Source organism: Aegilops tauschii, chromosome 6, assembly GCF_002575655.3.
Source record: "Aegilops tauschii subsp. strangulata cultivar AL8/78 chromosome 6, Aet v6.0, whole genome shotgun sequence".
NCBI lineage: Eukaryota > Viridiplantae > Streptophyta > Magnoliopsida > Poales > Poaceae > Aegilops > Aegilops tauschii.
Genome location: NC_053040.3, coordinates 487,129,154 through 487,150,711, shown reverse-complemented (window position 1 = coordinate 487,150,711; position 21,558 = coordinate 487,129,154). Strand labels below are relative to the sequence as shown.

The window sequence follows — 21,558 nt, the reverse complement described above, 5'->3', positions numbered from 1 at the left end:
CGCTTCAACTCCATCCGGGATCAAGTCCAGGTGGGAGACATAGAGATTTGCAAAATACATACGGATCTGAATATTGCAGACCCATTGACTAAGCCTCTTCCACGAGCAAAACATGATCAACACCAAGGCTCCATGGGTGTTAGAATCATTACTGCGTAATCTAGATTATTGACTCTGGTGCAAGTGGGAGACTGAAGGAAATATGCCCTAGAGGCAATAATAAAGTTATTATTTATTTCCTTATATCATGATAAATGTTTATTATTCATGCTAAAATTGTATTAACCGGAAACATGATACATGTGTGAATACATAGACAAACAGAGTGTCACTAGTATGCCTCTACTCAACTAGCTCGTTGATCAAAGATGGTTATGTTTCCTAGCCATAGACATGAGTTGTCATTTGATTAACGAGATCACATCATTAGGAGAATGATGTGATTGACTTGACCCATTCCGTTAGCTTAGCTCTTGATCGTTTAGTAGTATGCTATTGCTTTTTCATGACTTATACATGTTCCTATGACTATGAGATTATGCAACTCCCGTTTACCGGAGGAACACTTTGTGTGCTACCAAACGTCACAACGTAACTGGATGATTATAAAGGTGCTCTACAGGTGTCTCCAAAGGTACTTGTTGGGTTGGCGTATTTTGAGATTAGGATTTGCCACTCCGATTGTCGGAGAGGTATCTCTGGGCCCACTCGGTAATGCACATCACTATAAGCCTTGCAAGCATTGTAACTAATGAGTTAGTTGCGGGATGATGTATTACAGAATGAGTAAAGAGACTTGCCGGTAACGAGATTGAACTAGGTATTGAGATACCGATGATCGAATCTCGGGCAAATAACATACCGATGACAAAGGGAACAACGTATGTTGTTATGCGGTTCGACCGATAAAGATCTTCGTAGAATATGTAGGAGCCAATATGAGCATCCAGGTTCCGCTATTGGTTATTGACCAGAGAGGTGTCTCGGTCATGTCTACATAGTTCTCGAACCCGTAGGATCCGCACGCTTAACGGTCGTTGACGATATAGTATTGTATGAGTTATGTATGTTGGTGACCGAATGTTGTTCGGAGTTCCGGATAAGATCACAGACATGACGAGGAACTCCGGAATGGTCCAGAGATAAAGATTGATATATGTGATAATAGTGTTTGGTCTCCGGAAGGGTTCCGGAATTCACCGGAAGGGGTTCCGGATGTTTCCCGAAATGTTTGGGTACGAGAACACTTTATTTGGGCCAAAGGGGAAAGCCCACAAGGTTTTTGGAAAGCGCAAAAGGAAGTTTTGCGGAGTCCAGGGGCCAGACGCCAGGGTCCCTGGCGTCTGGGTCCAGACGCCGGGAACCCTGGCGTCTGGCCCTGGAGTCCGAGAAGGACTCTTGCCTTTCGGGTGAAACCGACTTTGTGGAGGCTTTTACTCCAAGTTTCGACCCCAAGGCTCAACATATAAATAGAGGGGTAGGGCTAGCACCCAAAGCACATCAAGAAACACCAAGCCGTGTGCCGGCAACCCCGTCCCCTCTAGTTTATCCTCCGTCATAGTTTTCGTAGTGCTTAGGCGAAGCCCTGCGAAGATTGTTCTTCACCAACACCTTCACCACGCCGTCGTGCTGCCGAAACTCATCTACTACTTTGCCCCTCTTGCTGGATCGAGAAGGCGAGGACGTCATCGAGCTGAACGTGTGCTGAACGCAGAGGTGTCGTACGTTCGGTACTTGATCGGGACGGATTGTGAAGGTCTACGACTAGATCAACCGCGTTGATAAACGCTTCCGCTTACGGTCTACGAGGGTACGTAGACAACACTCTCCCCTCTCGTTGCTATGCATCACCATGATCCTGCGTGTGCGTAGGATTTTTTTTTTGAAATTACTATGTTCCCCAACAGCTCATAGGGGTAGGATGTGCGTGTGTGCGTTCATAGGGGTGAGTGTATGCACGTGTATATGAGCGCTTGCTTCTGTACTTGTCGTGGAATTGTCACGGCAGATGTCCTAGCAGAAGGACTTAGTCGTAGGGTCATCGCAACTAGGAAGCAAGAAGGGGTTAATCGGGACAAAGGATACGAAGGTTTATACTGGTTCGGCCCCTTACGGTGAAGGTAAAAGCCTAATCCAGTTGAGGGTGTTTACTAAGGTTTCGATGACCAGGGAGCGAATCCGCTTGACCTAGTCCTTGATTTGATGTTACTTGCCCTGAGCCGCCGCTGGGCCGCCCCCTTATATACACGGGTCGACACCAGGCGGCTCACAGAGTCCCGGCCGGCTCATAAACAGTGTCCGGCTCGGCGACTAGCTAATCTTTCCTTACAATACAAGTTACGCCATTACGGCGGGTTATCACTATGGGCCTTAAGTCGCCATTGGGCCTTTGGCCCTTACTTGAACCGCCATCTTCAGAGTGTAACCTAGGCTTCATGTAATGACTCGTCCGGTGTAACCCGGCCCCTCCTGGGTGGGTTACACCAATAGTTATATCCCCAACAGTACTGATGCTAAAAAAAAGCAACACACATGCCACGTCTCGGCCGGCTTGCACAGCTCCTTACCACAATGCCACCAGAAAACCTGCACAACCGGCCCCAACGCTTATCACGCCTGCCTGCAGCGCCACCAGCCCACCAGCCGGCCTTGCTCGGCCTGCTAGCTGGGCCGAAGCTACCTCATCCGTGCGTTGCACGCCCTGGTGTCCGCCTTGCCTTCGAATCGATCTGGATGGATTGAGACGCCGCCGCCCCTGCACGCTTGCACAATTCCGAGACACGTCTTGCTCCGCCCGCTGCCCGGGTTGCACACGCACCTACATCGCTGCCCTCGCATGTCACGCCTTGTGTGTGCGATCCGCTGAATCGATCCGCTGCAGCCACCTGATCCGATCCGACCAGCTGCCTCGCCCTCCGCTGCTTGCATCGTCCCCATCGGATCCAACCGATCCCACCGAATGCCCTCGCACAGAACCCGCCGCCGGCTGCAAAACACATCTCGCCTAGAGCCACATGTTTCCAATTGCTTCTAATCCGTTGCAGAATTTCCTCGCCAAGCATCGACCGACCGACGTCTAGTACCAACGATCCTCTCAACGAATTTTGCTCCACCTCTAGATCAGCAACCGCAACCTCCGAATAACCTAGCTCATGATACCACTTGTTAGAATTAATCCGAGGCGCATCGTCGATCTACCGAGGACCAAGCAATCACACAAGCACGACGCCGAGATTTGTTAACGAGGTTCACCTATATGGCTACATCCCCGGGGTATGACTACGGACGCTCCTTCCCATGACACCGTCACAATACCGCACCCCGGCCGCCGGCTCCCCCGCGTGCTTGTGCTATTATGTTGGCATAGGTTATATCGTGTGTCTACCCCCGATATATGAGAGGTCTAGGATACAAGTGTCCTATTAGCACACAACTCCTACCCTGTCTACACACAGTCCAAAACCAAGTCCAACTGTAACCTACCTTGTACAATAATATTCGACACAACTCTAACAAAAAGATCTTTTACGTGAGGCAATAAAGGTGGTTGATTTCACAGTGCTCACTGCTGTATTAGAAGTGTTGTTACTTTGGCCAAGAGTTGTTTCAGTTTTTTCATATATTTTGACCGCAAACTGTATCTATTATGTTTTTCTTCAGGTTCAGTGTATTATTATGCTGTAGTGCTGATGGTTCTCATAATAAGTTTAGAATTAGAAATGTGGTTCTGCCATAAAATTGTACGTAACAGATAAAATTATGAACATCACAATGTACACATCAGTTGATATCTACTGGCAAAAGTGGTATCTGTTTGGTACCACAGAGTTGCAGAGCAATTGTTCAGCGTTGTTGAATGTGGTTACTTCCTTTGATTCATCAATCGGTGTTAACTCTTCTATTCAGCATCACACTTGACCACTATGTGTATTTGCAAAGAATCAGTGGTTCTGTTCTGTTCGCATGTCTTTACTGTTGCTGTGGGAGATAATTCACACAAGTTCGGTCCATTTTTTCTTTATTTTTTGCTGCATGCGGTTCTTAACCTGCAAACAGATAAATAAATTCCAGGAAAAATTTCTGATCTAGTCATGGCAGTACAACAAACACCGGAAGTAAAAATTACTTCCAGGTCTGCAAACTACCTAGCGATGACTACAAGCACTCGAGCGAGCCGAAAGTGTGTTACCAACTTACCATCACCGCCCCTCCCTCACCGGATCAGAGCAAACCCTGTTGTAGTAATTAGTCTGGAAATCGTTATGCTAAGGCCCCACAGAACCAACACACCAGAGACAATAATTGTCGTCGATGAAGAAAAGCGTAAATCAAAAGGGGTTAGGGTTCTAGCAGGGGTAGGACAACAATTGTCCCTGCACTCATGCCACGCCCTTCCCAGTCGCTACTCTCTCTCACCCCTCCCTTTACGTTGTCGTCCTGCTTAGGTACCTAGCCGCTGCTCGATCCTCGTCTACCTATGTCATCGCTGCTCCTCGGCACTCAACAATGGAGGCACAACCATCGCCACCACCACGCAGGCCGGCGACATGGTTCAGTTCGTTGCTCCGGCTTGCAATGGCTGTACATTGTTACTTAGTTCCCATGTATGTACATTGTTTGACACCCCAGCTCCAAACGAGGTACATGATATTTTATTTATGCTTGTTTATCAACTTTTTTTTCTTGGTGGCGACGGGAACTTGGTATAGATTGAATTTATCATGAATTTAAGTAGCCAATATGATGCAAGGAATTTGAAGTACACTTGGGTTGGTTAGAGTGAAACAGCTTAATAGCCAAGATGATGGAAACAACCTACTCGGAGATAGGAATGGTAAAAAAATTTAGGTACATCTGGTCTAGCCAAGATGAATGGAAGCAACATATATTCTGGCCAAAGTTAGTTCATTAAGGTTTAATTAACTAAGAGTGTCGCGAAACTTGAACCACGAGGTTCATTATTTTGGTAAATGAAATTTTTTTCTTGGCGGGGCAATGTCTGAATGATTTCGCTAAATTTTAAACCAGCGTAATAAGCTCTTGGAAATGAAGCCCATTAAACGACATACCCGAGCCACTTAATTCCCTTTCGTGTGACACTTTTGCTTCGGTACACACCCCCTAAACACATCAACAGACGAGATCTCTCCATACCCCTTCATAATAAAGGGTAGGATGGTCTTTGTTCAAAATACATCACCCGCGTCCTTTTTTTTAGTCGCAGATACAAGAGATATCTACAGTAATGGGCCGGCCCATCAGCTAACAATTAATATAAAATATAATACAGGACAAAATGAGTGAAGACAGGAATCGAACCCAGGTCTGCTAGTTGCAGCGTTAGACATCCATCCAGTAGCTCACTGTTGGATTTGTGGTATGGTAGAAGGGCGCCACCAACTTAAGGAAGAATAGCCGGTTATCAGCTGGTTTTCCGTACCTTTTCTGTCTTCGTTTTTTTTTGAGGGATTCCGTCTTCGTGTTTTCCTTTTTCCTGCACTCGTTATTTTTTCACTGGTGTTTTTTTATTTCTCTTTTATTTGTTGTTCTATGGTTTTCTTTGATTCTTTCAAGGTTTTCACCAGATTTCTTTTGTTTCTTTATCGGCTTCATTTGGTTCTTTCTCGTTTTTCAACGTTTTCATTATTTTCTATACACATTTTTGGTATATCTAATACATTTTTTAATAGTTGCTAAACATTATTTAATCAAGATTAACATATCTTAATACTCCCTCTGTACCATAAAATATGAAGTTTTAGCAGTTCAATTTGAGCTACTAAAATGTCATATATTATGGTACACAGGGAGTACATGGCTAACACTTTTTTCTATACACATTTAATATTTTTCAAATGATACATTAATATTTTTTAATACAAAGTAATCTTTTTCAATACCTAGTCAACATTTTTCTATACACATTTACCTTATTTCAATTACTTCATTGAAATTTTTTCAATACATGGTCAACATTTTTGTATAAATATTTAACATTTTTTAAATGGTTGATGAACATTTTTTAAATACTTGTTTAACATTTTTTTCAAATGCTTGCAGGCTTTTTTAAATACATGTTCAGCTTTACACACACATTATATATTTTTTGTATACATTTTTTATATACATGAGAAACATTTTCTTTATACATAATTAATATTTTTCAAATGCTTGGTTAACATTCCTTTCAAAAGCATTATATAAAATGCGTTTAAATATATGTTTTTAGAATATTTGCGAGCATAAACGAAAAAAAACATGATGCAATCCTCCACATTTAACATGTGTTGCAACTTTAGTAGTGATTTTTTTTTATCCGCAAACGCTTAGGTCGGCCGAACAGGCGTCCGATGGGGTGATGTCGTCGCCTAGTTGTGGCAAGGTCTAAGAGTTTTCTTCCTTTTTCTTTCATTTTTTGTTAAATTATTTTTCTCCTTTTTTGGACTTTATCATTCTTTATGAAACCTATTTTCAAATATTGTTTATAATTTTTTTAAAATCTAGAATCTCAAAAAATTCCCCCCTTTTAAAAAAATTATTCACAAATTTAACAAATGTTTGCAATTCAATGAAAGTTGATAAATTTTAATTAATATTACATGGTTAGCAATTTGTGGTCAAATTTTTCTTAAATTATTGGGAATTTGTATGGAATGATACCAAATTTTGCTAGTAGGTGGGCATACCCATGGTAGTCTCCCACACAAAAATTGAAGGAATATGGACACCGAATGCACACTGTGTCACGACCGGCTAGTATTTTAGGGTTTTTAATTGAGAAAACTCTAAAAATTGTATAAAATGTCAGATATCAATGGAACATGGCAGGGATGCTTTCCATGGTGATGCCATTGTCTGAACAAAAAAATCTGGGTTCCTTTGTTGGAAGTAAAAAAAAAGTTCTTTGAAACTTGCCCTGACGGCCTACCCGAACTGTCCTGGTTGTATATGTTGTTTTTCTTGCCATGCATGAAATGACACCAAATTTTGCCAGAAGGTGGGCATACTCATGATAATCACCCATGCAAAATTTGAACCAATCCAGACACCGAACACACGTTGCGTCATGACCGGTTAGTATTTTAGGATTTTTTTCATCAGAAAAACCCTAGAAAATGCATAAAATATCAGATATCAATAAAAATTGGCAGGGATACGTCCCATGGTGTGGAAAAATTTGGGATCTATTTTTGTGGAGGTGAAAAAAGTGTTCCGAGACTTGCCCTACCGGTCTACCCGAACTGTTAAGGGTGTACATATGGTGTATTTCTTTCCATACATGAAACACCACCAATTTTTTGTCAATAGGTGGGCATGCCCATGGTAGTCCCCCACGCAAATTTTGAACGAATCCGGACACCGAACTCACATTGCATCACGGACAGCCGATATTTTACGGTTTTTCACCGAGAAAATCCTAGGAAAATTAATTAACAAAAAGGGAAGAAAAACGAAAAATAGAAATAAAAATCGTTAGGATTTGGCCCAACTAGGTGATGGCATCGCTTTGGTCAGGCGCCTGTTAGCCCGGGCATAGCGCTCACGGATTTCGAAAAAGTTCAACGATTCAAAACATGTTCCTATTCTCAAAATTCATTCACAAATTCAAAAAATGTACTTATTTTCAGTATCTGTTCACAAACTGAAAAAATGTTCCCTTTTTTAAAACTTGTTCCGAAATTCATTTTTTTGGTATGTTTCAAATAATGTTCGCACTTCCAGAAATTGTTCCTATTTTAAAACATTCTACACATATAAAAATGTTCGGGGAAATTTACAAAAAAAATTATATTAATTTGTTTTGTATTTTTCTGTTTTTTCGAACTTCCAAATTTATATTGTTTAAAAAATGTTCCTGTTAACAGTTTTGTTCGCTGTTTTTAAAAAGTGTTCATGTTTTGACATTCTGAGGAATTTTGGAAGAAACAATTTTTTTTAAAAAAATCTGCAATTATTTTTAAAATACTAATATTTTCAAGTTTTTGAATTTTCTAAAATAGAATTTTTTTCTGAAATTTTGAACAAAACCATGTGTATGGCATCGTCTAGTTCAGGAGCTCCTGGCCACCGCTTTAAACTTTGGTTAGAAAACTGGCGCTCGTGCGCATGCCAGCAGGCCGTGGCACAATATTGGGGAAGCTCGCTAGCCCGCTCACCAGCTTCGCACGCTCGCTCGCTTTGCCAGTTAGCTCTGAAAAAAGTTAATCAATTTGAAAAGTTAAGAAGTTTGAAATATAGTTCATGAATTCGAAAATTGTTCATGAGTTAAATTTTATTTTTTTTATAAATTTAAAGAAAGTTCATAAGTTTGAAAGCTATTTTTTGAATTAAAAAAATTTGTGACTTCAAAATTTAAAAATACTATGCATTTGAAAAAAATCATGAATTTGATAAAATTCACAAGTTAAAATTTTGAAATATACATAAGTTTTCTTAAAAATTCACGTTTGGAAAATGTTCACAAATCTGGAAATTGTTTGTGTATTTGGAAAAATGTTTCTTGATTTTTTCAAAGGAAATTTAAAATAAATATGGGAAAATAAATATAAAACCACAACCAAAAAAGGAGAAGAAAAAACCGAGCGGGAACCATGTGTAAAAATACGAAAAAAATAGCACGGAAAAACCATGCAGATCTAAACCGGAATTTCCCCTGGAAAAAATCCAAAACGGAATTGTAGACACCAAGACGTAAAAGAAGTGCAAGTCTGCATGATAGGTTATGTATCCGAGTTGGTTACTATGTTGAGAAATAACATGGGGGTATTTGGTTCGAACCTCGGGTAGCGCAATATTTTTTAACCTGAAAAATGGAAAAAATGTAAATGGGCCGAGCCCAGGAAATAGCCTATAATAACTAACTCCTATACGGCGTATACATACAAAATGGATACGATCTGTGAAATGTCTATATTACCCTTTATACGCTTTGTGAGGGGGTGACCTGTGAATGAAAAAGAAATGAACGTGCGCCTAGGAATGCCCATCAGTCAGCCAGGGAGCAGGCCCGGGCGGATGGGTGTGCGACCTGTGCAGTCGGCACAGGGCCCCCTAATTTGTAGCGCTTAGTAAATAGGCCCGTTGCTGCTGAATAAAAATGTAAATAGGCCCGTTTATCCCGCTAAGGAGCAGGCCAACGAACAATTTCTGCACTGCCTGGTCCGCGCGATCGATCCGCTCAAGAGTCTCAGATTCCTGCGTAATGCTTCTCCCCAACTCGATCCCTCTTTCTCTTCCCAGATTCCTGCGTTATTTCTCCCGTACTTCTTCCCCTCGGAGCACTTCCCCGGCATCTTTTTTGCCCCACCGGCGCCAGCGCCACGCTCCGAGGTGCCATGGAGGGCTCGGGACGGCCCCATCTTTCGGCATCCGCTGTTCGGGCACGACTCGGCCTCCGTGGTGCACTATTGCAATGGACTCCTTCTACTTGAGGATGATTCAAAAGATGAGTATTATATCTGCAACGCAGCGACCATACGTTGTGCTCGCCTACCACTACTGTAGAAGCTTGAGTTTTTTCACGAGGAATTATTCCTCACCTTCGACCCAGCCGTGTCGCTGCACTATGAGGTATTCCTCCTTTCGAGTGAAAAGATCCAAGGTGACGTCCAGGAAAACATCCAAGAACCACGCAAGAAAGAGATACATGCCCATATGCCAACGGCCGAGGAGCCAAAGGATAAGGTAATCTCTATACTAGTGTTCTCGTCACATACGATTCAATGCCCCTGTGAACCTCTATGACATGGTGATGGCGCCACACCATAGGCGTATGAACATATGGAAGTCCGCTGTGTACTGACGGGGCTCGCTCTACGTACATTGCTGGAACAATATCCTTATGATCATACGCAACTCGGAGGGTACGTACGATATGGTCCATCTGCCGGGGAAAGCTTACAAAGATAAACAATATTTTGAGCCGGTCAAGAGGTCTATCTTCGTGAGCTATGATAGAGGGGTTCGCTTTGTGAAAATCGATGAATTCCAGTTACATGTATGGATACTGATAGAATCAGCCGGCGGCCGGGTGCGATGGATGTTAGAGCACGAGACTGATCTTGGTCCTTATGCTTGCAACATAGACAAATACTCATACATGGAGCCCAGAGTGCAGTGGGAGGTAGTCGACAACAAAAATGCTCTAGTTAGCTTGTTCAAAGCTCGCAATAATGACGAGTTCATATACGATGAGGAGGATATAGACAGAGCGACACAATTGATCATGTTGACAGCGACTATGACCACAATGAAGATGGTGTCTGTGACCCTGATGACTTCAGCAACACACCTGATGATATTGATGGCAATAGTGATGAGCTGATGGTGAAAGTGATGACAATGAAGATGGTGTCTGTGAGGCCGATGACTTTAGCAACACAATTGATGATGTTGATGGCGACAGTAACTAGGATGAAGATGGCGTCTATGAAGTGGATGACTTGAGCGACACAACAGATGATGTTTATGCTGGTAGTCAAGATGAAGAAGCATATGTGCATGAAGATGAAGATGACCGATTCGAGTACTCCTGGAACTCGGATGAGGACAGCTTCATTGATGTGGATGGAAGTGTTGCCGACCGCGACGACGATGAGTGTGATTACCACCTCATAGGATTACATCTGCACAAGGACGTGGTGTTCCTACAAACTTCCAACGACGCGGTTGCAGCATACCATGTCATGACTTCAAGAATGCAATATTTAGGACATCAGCTTGTTAAAGACCCTTTCACATATTTTCATGGCGTTAGAGATGTGCGAGGTAAAGCTCCTTAAGGCCTGTGAGATTCCAAAACCACGCATGCTTGAATGAAGTGTCGAAGTTGTTCTCAGACATATCAAGGACTTTTAGATGTGTGAGATTGGAACGTGGTATACTAGTAGACATGGTATTATTTAGACTACAATAGCGCAACATAAGCACTTTAAGAGAAGGAAGCATGTTAACCCTCTGAAACAAATCCCTCTCAGAACTAAGATCCGCACCACTAATGTCAAGATGGCTTAGCAAAGAGAGACCTGGTGACCATGCAAGATCCATTGTTTGGAAATCATTCCAACTGACATCATGATAATGCAATTTTGAGAGATTGCCAAGTTGGGAAGGTATTGTCCCACTGAATCCCGCGAACGAGAGGTTGAGATACCTAAGGTTATTGACGGAAGCCAAGAACACAGGGATGCTTGTGCAGTTGAAGTAATTCCCGCTCAGATCAAGATACCTCAGTTGTTGTAAAGTAGCCAAAGTAGAGCTCATCTCGCCTACTGACAAGCTCAATGATCTGCTCATATTCGGGTAGTTGTATTCGTCCATGTCGATGTTGCGGAGGCTGAGCTTGATGAGATGACCCGTTCTGTTGCTGCACCGGACTCCCTTCCATTGACAACAATCCTCACCCTGCCATGACGAGAGATGGCCAGCACGTTCTAGGAGGCTTGCCTTGAAGGACAGAAGCGCACATCGCTTGCTGCTGATACACTAGCTTGGCCATGGGAAGTGGACCCTGCTTGGAAGATCAATAGGCAAAGGAGCAGTGCAGTTCCTCGGAAGAGGAGCGGAAGCTTAGTCATATTGGTCGGGAAATGGCAGATGGAAATGAGAATGGACAGAGCAGCTTCTCTGTATAATTCCACCACAACAGCAATATAGGATAGGAGTATTGGTCTTGTCGTGCATACTTTTCCTATACTCAATTAGCTAGTGTTGTAACTGTTTTTTTTTTTTAAAAAAAGAGGAACACCCCCTCTGCATCTGGACGATGCATACGGCCATATTATTAATTATTAACACAAGACCTTACAAAGTCGTACAACAGTAAGACCAAAGCCACCGTCTAAGCAACATCTGTCGCTACTCCTATCCAGTTGATGAAAGGGCGCTGATAGTCTGGGCCTAATACCAAACAGACCTCGCAGCCAAACCTAACATCTAAGACCTGAGGTCCCAACCAAGACGCCTGCCGGGTATGGGCACCCACCAGTCCGGCGTGCTCCTCAACCAGGACGCACTACTAGGAAAAGACCTACTAGTGGCGCACTAGTTTTGCCTACTAATGGCGCACTACTGGTGCGCCACTAGTACCACGCCACTAGTATTAAATACTAATGGCGCACCACTGGTGCGCCATTAGTATCTGGTATACTAATGGCGCATCACGCCGTGCGCCATTAGTATAGACCAACATGCGCCATTAGTGTGCCTCCCAGGGGGCGATATTTACACATGTGCTTTGCCATACTAATGGCGCACTGTGGGGTGATGCGCCATTAGTATCCTTTGGCATACTAATGGCGCACGTTGGGGTGATGCGCCATTAGTATGAATATTAGGGATTTTTTTTCTTTTCTGATATTTGCACAGGTTACAAAATATATTATTGGACAGAATATAGACAGCACCACACAGCAACAGCAGATTCATCGAATACAATAGAAGATTAGTCTCCGAATACAATTCACCATATTAGTCTCCGAATTCAAAAGACCGAACAAAGATAGAACATTACAAGTCTCGAGACCGCGAGTAGCGAGTTTGTCTTCACATTACAAGTCGATATCGATCATCTAAACTACCATCACATAGAAGAGAGCTGCGGTCATCACAATGAGCATCATCGCGATGAAACTGGTCTTCATCCGGTTCCTCCAACGCTCCCTCCTCTCTCCCGCTAGATAGCGCGCGTATCTAGATTCCGCCTCCGCCCTAGTTGTGTACCCTTTGTAACTGTTACCGCTGAAACGGTGAACCTATCTCTGACACTCCTCCCAGTCGTCGTAGACTCCGGGAACCTTACCCTTGTACACGACATACGACGGCATCTCTATGCATTAGCCAAACAACAGACAATACATAAGCAATATATAAGTATGCAACAAAAGGATCGGAAGAGAAAAGCAAGACATTAATAGCACGATTCATGGTCCTACTAATAAATAGCATCGATTACATCTAAGTTGAACGACTGTCCAAACCAAAGAGACATACAAGTTCATTAAAGTTTAATTACAGCATGAACTAATCGATGTTTCAGAACTACACATAGCATCACTACTTTCGACTCGACTCATGGGACCGGAGCGTGGATGAAGCTGTCGTCTTTCGTGATGGTCATGAAGTCGCGGGCGTTGTCAGCCTGCATTTTTAGCGTTGTGTCTATCCACTGTTGGACGGTTGATATTTGAGGTAGAACTGCCCCGAGGTACGAAGGACATCTTGATGGATGATTTCTACAAACTCCGACTGGATGCGAAAGAATTCTTGTCGGATGTCCGCGTCCTGGATTGCCGCCAAGCTTGCGGCCCAATCTTTGAGATTATGGTCCCGTACGATCGCCCGCATGTGATGGAGGGCGTAGTAGGCATCCTTCTGACCGTCAGGCGGCTGCTTGACGCAGGGGAACGTCGTATTGTTGGTGAACACGTGCCTGCCGTACCTACGAACTGGCCTCTTAAAGGTGCCTCCAGATGCGGCGTAGCCGGGGAGAGCATCATCAAGAACTTTCTTGGTATTTGTGTAGTCTATCTTGTAGTCACGGTCCGGGTCAAAATACGTGGCCATGGAGTATTTCGGGCTTAAGAGGATGAGTGTGCAATGTGTGTCACTGCACAGAACACGGAATGTTAGAAAAAAAAGAATGATCGAAATCTAAGAAATCATATGTTACGGGGCGGTTAGGGGATGACTTACTCGGGAAAGTAAGGCACGAGGAAGTTATCCTTATCTGGGTTTGCCAGAATGACGCCTTCGCGGTGTGAACTCGCGAATTGCCGGTCCCCAGCGCTGCCCAAGATCTTGGCACGCATGTAGAAGGGGTCGACTATCACAATGTCCGGGGTCTTGTCTCTAATGATCCGCATCTCCATACTCAGCGAAAACAGCGGATGAAGGTTAAACATAGCAAAGATGTCATCAAACCGCAGGACGATCGTACCCCCGACGGCGCTATCCACAAAGCCCTTGCCCTCTGGCACCTTGGCCACGAAAACCGGGTATGCCACATCATTCTCTCTGAGGCGCCGCTTCTCCAAAGAAAGAACACTGTCATGCAGACTCCGCATAGCACCGGTTGCAGCATTGAGCATATTTGTTGGTAGCATCGCGCTACCCGCCACATGCACCCTCCTCGAGATATCCTTAGGTGAAGGTGGCCCGTCCTGAGCACGGATCGTACTCGGTGCCGGCTGGCTCGCACCGCCGCCCTTGTTAGTCTTTCGATTCCATCCCTTCTTCTTGATCTGCTGTAATGGGATCGAGTTCTGCTCACAGACCGCCTTCTTGAGCGTGTTGGGGCTGATAATATTTCGCACCTCAGCTATCTGAGGCTCGGTGAAGGCGGCAGCTGGAGGCGTCTCCTGAGAACTGAACGCCAGACGACGCCTGTTGCAATTGGGTTTCTCCGCCGTACCAGCTAGATCGCGGTCGTCTTTTTCAGGGTTGGGTTCTTGAGAAGGAGGCCCGCAGAACTCGTCACCGTACCCATGTTCGGCAAAGTACTTATCGACGTTGGTAAATGTACCGTCGTCGTTGTCATCGTCGTCCGGATCCTGTGCCATATGCATGTCCGGATCCTGTGCCATAGGGATGTCCGGCATGTCCGGTGGCGTTGCGGCGTTCTTGCCATGGCTTGGCGCTGCCACGACTGGCGGTCTTGTGTGTGGGGTGGTGTCCCCCGCCCCCAAACGAATCTGGCTCTTCGGCCAAAGCAGGGGCCAGCTTACGCAGGCGCTGAGGGTCATCACATCATCTTCGTCGGCCCCAGCGGGTCGAGTCGGAGGTAACAACTCGTCGCAGCCTGGCAGCACCCGAACCAGTTCAACCTTATAAAAGGTGGGTGGCATCGGATTACCGTGAAACACACGGTTGCCCGGTTGAACGATTCTACCCTTGGCGACATCGACCAACTCGCCGCCCACGAAGTGCAGGAGAGTGCAAGGAATGTCGGCGGCGCCCTGCGAAAACGTGTAGGGCGTCAGGGATGCCCAGTCAAAGGCAAGGAGATGAAGTCATCGGCCGAGAGGCTTAGTTACCGTGATGTCGTCGAGCTCGGCTAATGTCGAGGCACCGCCAACGGCGGGCGTGCAACTGACGGAGGGGCCGCTTGCTGGCGAGGTGCCGGCCGGCGTACACCCGGGTGCATTAAGCTCCAATGCCCGTGCCGGCGCCGGAGACACGAATACCGCCTCCGCTGGAGACACCAATGGCGCCGCCTGCGCGTTGTGCGAGTTGCTGGTCCACTAGTAGGAAAAGGGGCTTAGGTCACAGGACAGTTTTCACATTAGCCCCGGTTCAGTCACGAACCAGGACTAATTTGAGCATTGGTCCCGGTTCGTGCGGCCAGGGACCTGCCGGGCCTCGTGGGGGCATTGGTCCCGGTTCGTCCGGACCCTTTGGTCCCGGTTGGTGGGACAAACCAGGACCAATGGGCCACGCTCCTGGCCCACCACCCTTTAGTCCCGGTTCCTACCACAAACCGGGACTAAAGGCCTGGTCCTAGTTGCGGCCAGTGTTTAGTCCCACCTCGCCAACCGAAGGGCGCTCACATCAGTTTATAAGGCCGTCCCTATCTGCCTTGTTGAGCTTCTCTTAAAGTGAAAATAGATGCCCTTATACAGGAAATTTGACCTAAATTCATAGTAAATTTCATAGAAATTTATTATGAATTTAGGTTGAATTTTCTCTATAAGCGCATCTATGTTCATTTTTTTATATTTATAAAATAAATAAATCTTAATAAAATAAATAAAACTAAATAAACCTTAATAAAATAAAATAAAATAAACTATAGTAACTACAATAAATAAACCTTAATAAATTAAGTAAAAATAGCAGCAGTAAAATAAATAAAAATAGCAGCAGTAAAATAAATAAAAATAAAATAATTAAAGTAAAATACATAAGTAATTAGAAATAAAATAAATAAGTTTTTTGTTGTAAGTAGAAACAAAACAAAACAAATAAAGCAAAAGAGAAAAAAAACACGAGCCATCAACTCCATAACCGCCATATCTGGGATAGAGAAGGGCGATCCCTTAGAGTGGGATTCACATACAGTTGCCCGTAACATCTACCATTCGAGCTTAGCAGGTGGAACTCGGATCTGTCAACAGTGTCAAAGCGGCAAATAGCAGGCGGAGGAGAAGCCACCGATGTCATGTGTAGATCCCTTCTAGGTCTTGCGGATCGCGCTATTACTGCAATTTGGTTGGTTGATCCCAAAAAAAGGAATTTGGTTGGTTTTCTTGAAGCCCTAGCTTGTTGTGCCGTCCTATTCTCTCAATGCAATTTAGCAAATGCTACTACAGTACAGTAAAGGGCACAAAGAAAAAGCACGCAGTGAAGGAAAATACCTCCATATCAAAGCTGCTACTTATCTTGTTGGTTATCAGGATGTGGATATGTAGAATTTTCTCTAGCCATGGCAACAGACATGCATTCATCGAGGGGGTTCACTACAGAACAAAATAAATGCTGACGTTAGTTGTTGAGGGTACGTTTGACATCCCTGAGAGACTAGATAATGAAAAGATGAATCGTCAAACCTGGATGAACAAAGACGCTACCAAGTGGATGAATCTGATGGCCTGTCCTCCCTTGAAGATCATGCGTCCTCCCTTGAAGGCGCCACCAGGGCCATGGACGCCTCATACACCGCTGCCGACGTGTTGTAGTGATGAGGTATCGTGCAGGATCTGACACAGGATCACCTTCAGGCAAGATGAATAGGTCTTCAGGGGCACGACGGCCCCTGCATCGTGTCCCACAGCACGTCGCCACCCCTCGTCCCTCCCACAGCTCGTAAACCTTAATAAAATAAAATAAAATAAACTATAGTAACTACAATAAATAAAACTTAATAAATTAAGTAAAAATAGCAGCAGTAAAATAAATAAAAATAGCAGCAGTAAAATAATTAAAGTAAAATACATAAGTAATTAGAAATAAAATAAATAAGTTTTTTGTTGTAAGTAGAAACAAAACAAAACAAATAAAGCAAAAGAGAAAAAAAACAGAGGAAAAAAAATTATGCCACCTACTGGGCCACCACGGCCTGAATACGACTAGAAACCCATCCATGGGCCAGGATTCAGGCCCGCAGAAGGCCCAGAAGGCCCATAGGCAAATAGTGACAGAATAGGCCCGTAAGCCTGCATTTGAGAGGAGCTCGAAGTGGTCAGCGCAGCTGCGCTTATAAACCACTGTCGAAGCCTCTCGGCTAGCGAGGTGGGACTAAACATCCCACCGCACCGCGCCAGTTCCAGCACAAGGCCTTTGGTCCCGGTTGGTGCCACCAACCGGGACTAAAGGGGGCATTGGTCCCGGTTCGTGGCACCAACCGGGACCAAAGGCCTTTAGTCCCGGTTGGTGCCACCAACCGGGACCAATGAGTTCGCTATATATACCCCATCGCCACAGCAGAGCACTCCAGAGTGCTCTGTTTTTTCTGGCCGGCGAGAGGAGGGCATTTGGGTGCTCTAGCTCACCTCCTATGCACATGAGGTGTTCGATGAAATGTCTGAGCCACACTAGTTAATCTTTGTCCTCTCGAAACTTGACCTCCGAGCTCCATTTTCCCCGAGATTTGTCTAGGTTTAGCGGTCCGTCACGTCCCGTCCCGTCTTCACCGCCGTCGATCGCCCGCGCTGATCTCGTCGCCAACACCATCGTGGTGAGCCTCTTGTTCTTATCTTCTTTCTGAAAGGAAAAAATTCTTACTTTAGATAGTTACTTGTCTAATTTTGTTACTTTTATTATTCCTTCTTATTACATAGTGCGATGGTTTTGGTATCCGCCCCCGTCGGCCCTCGTCCTGTCTATGATTCGGATGTGGTATATATTATCTTTTTATAACTATTTGGTTCATTTATTGTTTATGACAAATATACCGACCAACGTGACATAGATTTTATTTATCTAGGAGGTGGTTGAACCGGAAATTCTAACCGACCCTATTGTCAAGAGGTTAAATTTAGTTGAAGAAGAAAACAATTACTTGAAGGAAAAAATAAAAAAAATTAAGGAGGAGAAGATGATATTGGAGTTGCATGTTGCGGATGTCGTCGATGATCACAAGATCAAGATGGATGCAATGCGCTTGAAGATTAGAAAGATTAGAAAATATGCCATTCATACCGAGGCTTGGTATCATTATGCCGTTGGATCAATTGTTACATTGGTTGCGATTATGATCGCATTTGTTTTCGCATTGAAATGTTTTACATAGTTTCAATGTATGGTTTAATTAATTAGATGTTCTGGAGAGCTATATATATGTTGTTAGATGAGAACTATGTATGTACTTTGGTTCTAATGTGATGATGAACTTCTATTAATTTGGTCACTTAATTATCTATTCATGATGTTCTGTAATGGTTTTTGACACACTTAATTATATATAATGCACGCAGATGAACCGGCAATGGATGTACGGTGACAGACACACCTCCGAGTACATTAAGGGCGTGCATGATTTTCTCGAAGTGGCTGAGGCAAACAAGCAGAATGGTTTTATGTGTTGTCCATGCCCTACATGTGGGAATACGAAGTCTTACTCTGACCGGAAAATCCTTCACACCCACCTGCTTTACAAGGGTTTCATGCCACACTATAATGTTTGGACGAGGCACGGAGAAATGGGGGTTATGATGGAAGACGGCGAAGAAGAAGAGGACGATGACAACTATGTGCCCCCTGAATACGGTGATGCTGCAACGGGGGAAGCTGCTGAAGATCAAGAGGAACCAAACGATGTGCCCAATGATGCTGCAAGGGGGGAAGCTGCTGAAGATCAAGAGGAACCGGTGCCCGATGATGATGATCTCCGCCGGGTCATTGTCGATGCAAGGACGCAATGCGAAAGTCAAAAGGAGAAGCTGAAGTTCGATCGCATGTTAGAGGATCACAAAAAAGGGTTGTACCCCAATTGCGAAGATGGCAACACAAAGCTCGGTACCGTACTGGAATTGCTGCAGTGGAAGGCAGAGAATGCTGTGCCTGACAAAGGATTTGAGAAGCTATTGAAAATATTGAAGAAGAAGCTTCCAAAGGATAACGAATTGCCCGACAGTACATACGCAGCAAAGAAGGTCGTATGCCCTCTAGGATTGGAGGTGCAGAAGATACATGCATGCCCTAATGACTGCATCCTCTACCACAGTGCGTACAAGGATCTGAACGCATGCCCGGTATGCAGTGCATTGCGGTATAGGATCAGACGAGATGACCCTGGTGATGTTGACGGCGAGCCCCCCAGGAAGAGGGTTCCTGCGAAGGTGATGTGGTATGCTCCTATAATACCGCGGTTGAAACGTCTGTTCAGAAACGAAGAGCATGCCAAGTTGATGCGATGGCACACTGAGGACCGTAAGAAAGACGGGAAGTTGAGAGCACCCGCTGACGGGTCGCAGTGGAGAAAAATCAAGAGAAAGTACTGGGCTGAGTTTGTAGGTGACCCAAGGAACGTATGGTTTGGTTTAAGCGCGGATGGCATTAATCCTTTTGGGGAGCAGAGCAGCAATCACAGCACCTGGCCCGTGACTCTATGTATGTATAACCTTCCTCCTTGGATGCGCATGAAACGGAAGTTCATTATGATGCCAGTTCTCATCCAAGGCCCTAAGCAACCCGGCAACGACATTGATGTGTACCTAAGGCCATTAGTTGAAGAACTTTTACAGCTGTGGAATGTAAACGGTGTACGTACGTGGGATGAGCACAAACAGGAGGAATTTAACCTGCACGCGTTGCTGTTTGTAACCATCAACGATTGGCCCGCTCTCAGTAACCTTTCAGAACAGACAAACAAGGGATACCACGCATGCACGCACTGTTTAGATGACACTGAAAGTATATACCTGGACAAAAGCAGGAAGAATGTGTACCTGGGCCATCGTCGATTTCTTCCGACCAACCATCAATGTCGAAAGAAAGGCAAGCATTTCAAAGGCGAGGCAGATCACCGGAAGAAGCCCGCCATGCGTACCGGTGATCACGTACTTGCTATGGTTAATGATTTACACGTAATCTTTGGAAAGGGTCCCGACGGACTAGCTGTTCCGAATGACGCTGAGGGACACGCACCCATGTGGAAGAAGAAATCTATATTTTGGGACCTACCCTACTGGAAAGAGCTAGAGGTCCGCTCTTCAATCGACGTGATGCACGTGACGAAGAACCTTTGCGTGAACCTGCTAGGCTTCTTGGGCGTGTATGGGAAGACAAAAGATACACCTGAGGCACGGGAGGACCTGCAACGTTTGCACGAAAAAGACGGCATGCCTCCGAAGCAGTATGAAGGTCCTGCCAGCTACGCTCTTACGAAAGAAGAGAAAGAAATCTTCTTTGAATGCCTGCTCAGTATGAAGGTCCCGACTGGCTTCTCGTCGAATATAAAGGGAATAATAAATATGCCAGAGAAAAAGTTCCAGAACCTAAAGTCTCATGACTGCCACGTGATTATGACGCAACTGCTTCCGGTTGCATTGAGGGGGCTTCTACCGGAAAACGTCCGATTAGCCATTGTGAAGCTATGTGCATTCCTCAATGCAATCTCTCAGAAGGTGATCGATCCAGAAATCATACCAAGGCTAAGGAGTGATGTGGCGCAATGTCTTGTCAGCTTCGAGCTGGTGTTCCCACCATCCTTCTTCAATATCATGACGCACGTCCTAGTTCATCTAGTCGACGAGATTGTCATTCTGGGGCCCGTATTTCTACACAATATGTTCCCCTTTGAGAGGTTCATGGGAGTCCTAAAGAAATATGTCCGTAACCGCGCTAGGCCAGAAGGGAGCATCTCCATGGGCCATCAAACAGAGGATGTCATTGGGTTTTGTGTTGACTTCATTCCTGGCCTTAAGAAGATAGGTCTCCCTAAATCGAGGTATGAGGGGAGACTGACTGGAAAAGGCACGCTTGGAGGGGGGGACTCAATAATATGCAGGGACGGATATTCTTGGTCTCAAGCACACTACACAGTTCTACAGAACTCTACCTTGGTGACCCCGTATGTCGATGAACACAAGAACAGTCTGCGCTCCAAACACCCGGAGCAGTGTGACGACTGGATTACATGTGAACACATCAGGACTTTCAGCAGTTGGTTGGAAACACGTCTGAGAGGTGACACCACTGTTTGTGATGAGTTGTGCTCGTTGTCCAGGGGACCATCTTCGACTGTATTGACTTACAAAGGATACGAGATAAATGGGAATACATTTTACACGATCGCCCAAGATCAAAAGAGCACCAACCAAAACAGCGGTGTCCGCTTTGATGCAGCAACCGAGAGGGGAAAGGACACATATTATGGTTACATAATGGACATATGGGAACTTGACTACGGACATGATTTTAAGGTCCCTTTGTTTAAGTGCAAATGAGTCAATCTGTCAGGAGGCGGGGTACAGGTAGACCCACAGTACGGAATGACAACAGTGGATCTGAACAATCTTGGGTACACTGACGAACCGTTCGTCCTAGCCAATGATGTGGCACAGGTTATCTATGTGAAGGACATGTCTACCAGACCGAGGAAAAGAAAAGATAAGGAAGCGA

General features: G+C 44.8%; 1 pseudogene; it reads right to left on the bottom strand.

Moving 5' to 3' along the window:
* Positions 1 to 10,901: 10,901 nt before the first annotated feature.
* On the bottom strand, positions 10,902 to 11,576 carry LOC109742901 (receptor-like protein EIX1; annotated as a pseudogene).
* Between the last annotated feature and the right edge of the window lie 9,982 nt (positions 11,577 to 21,558).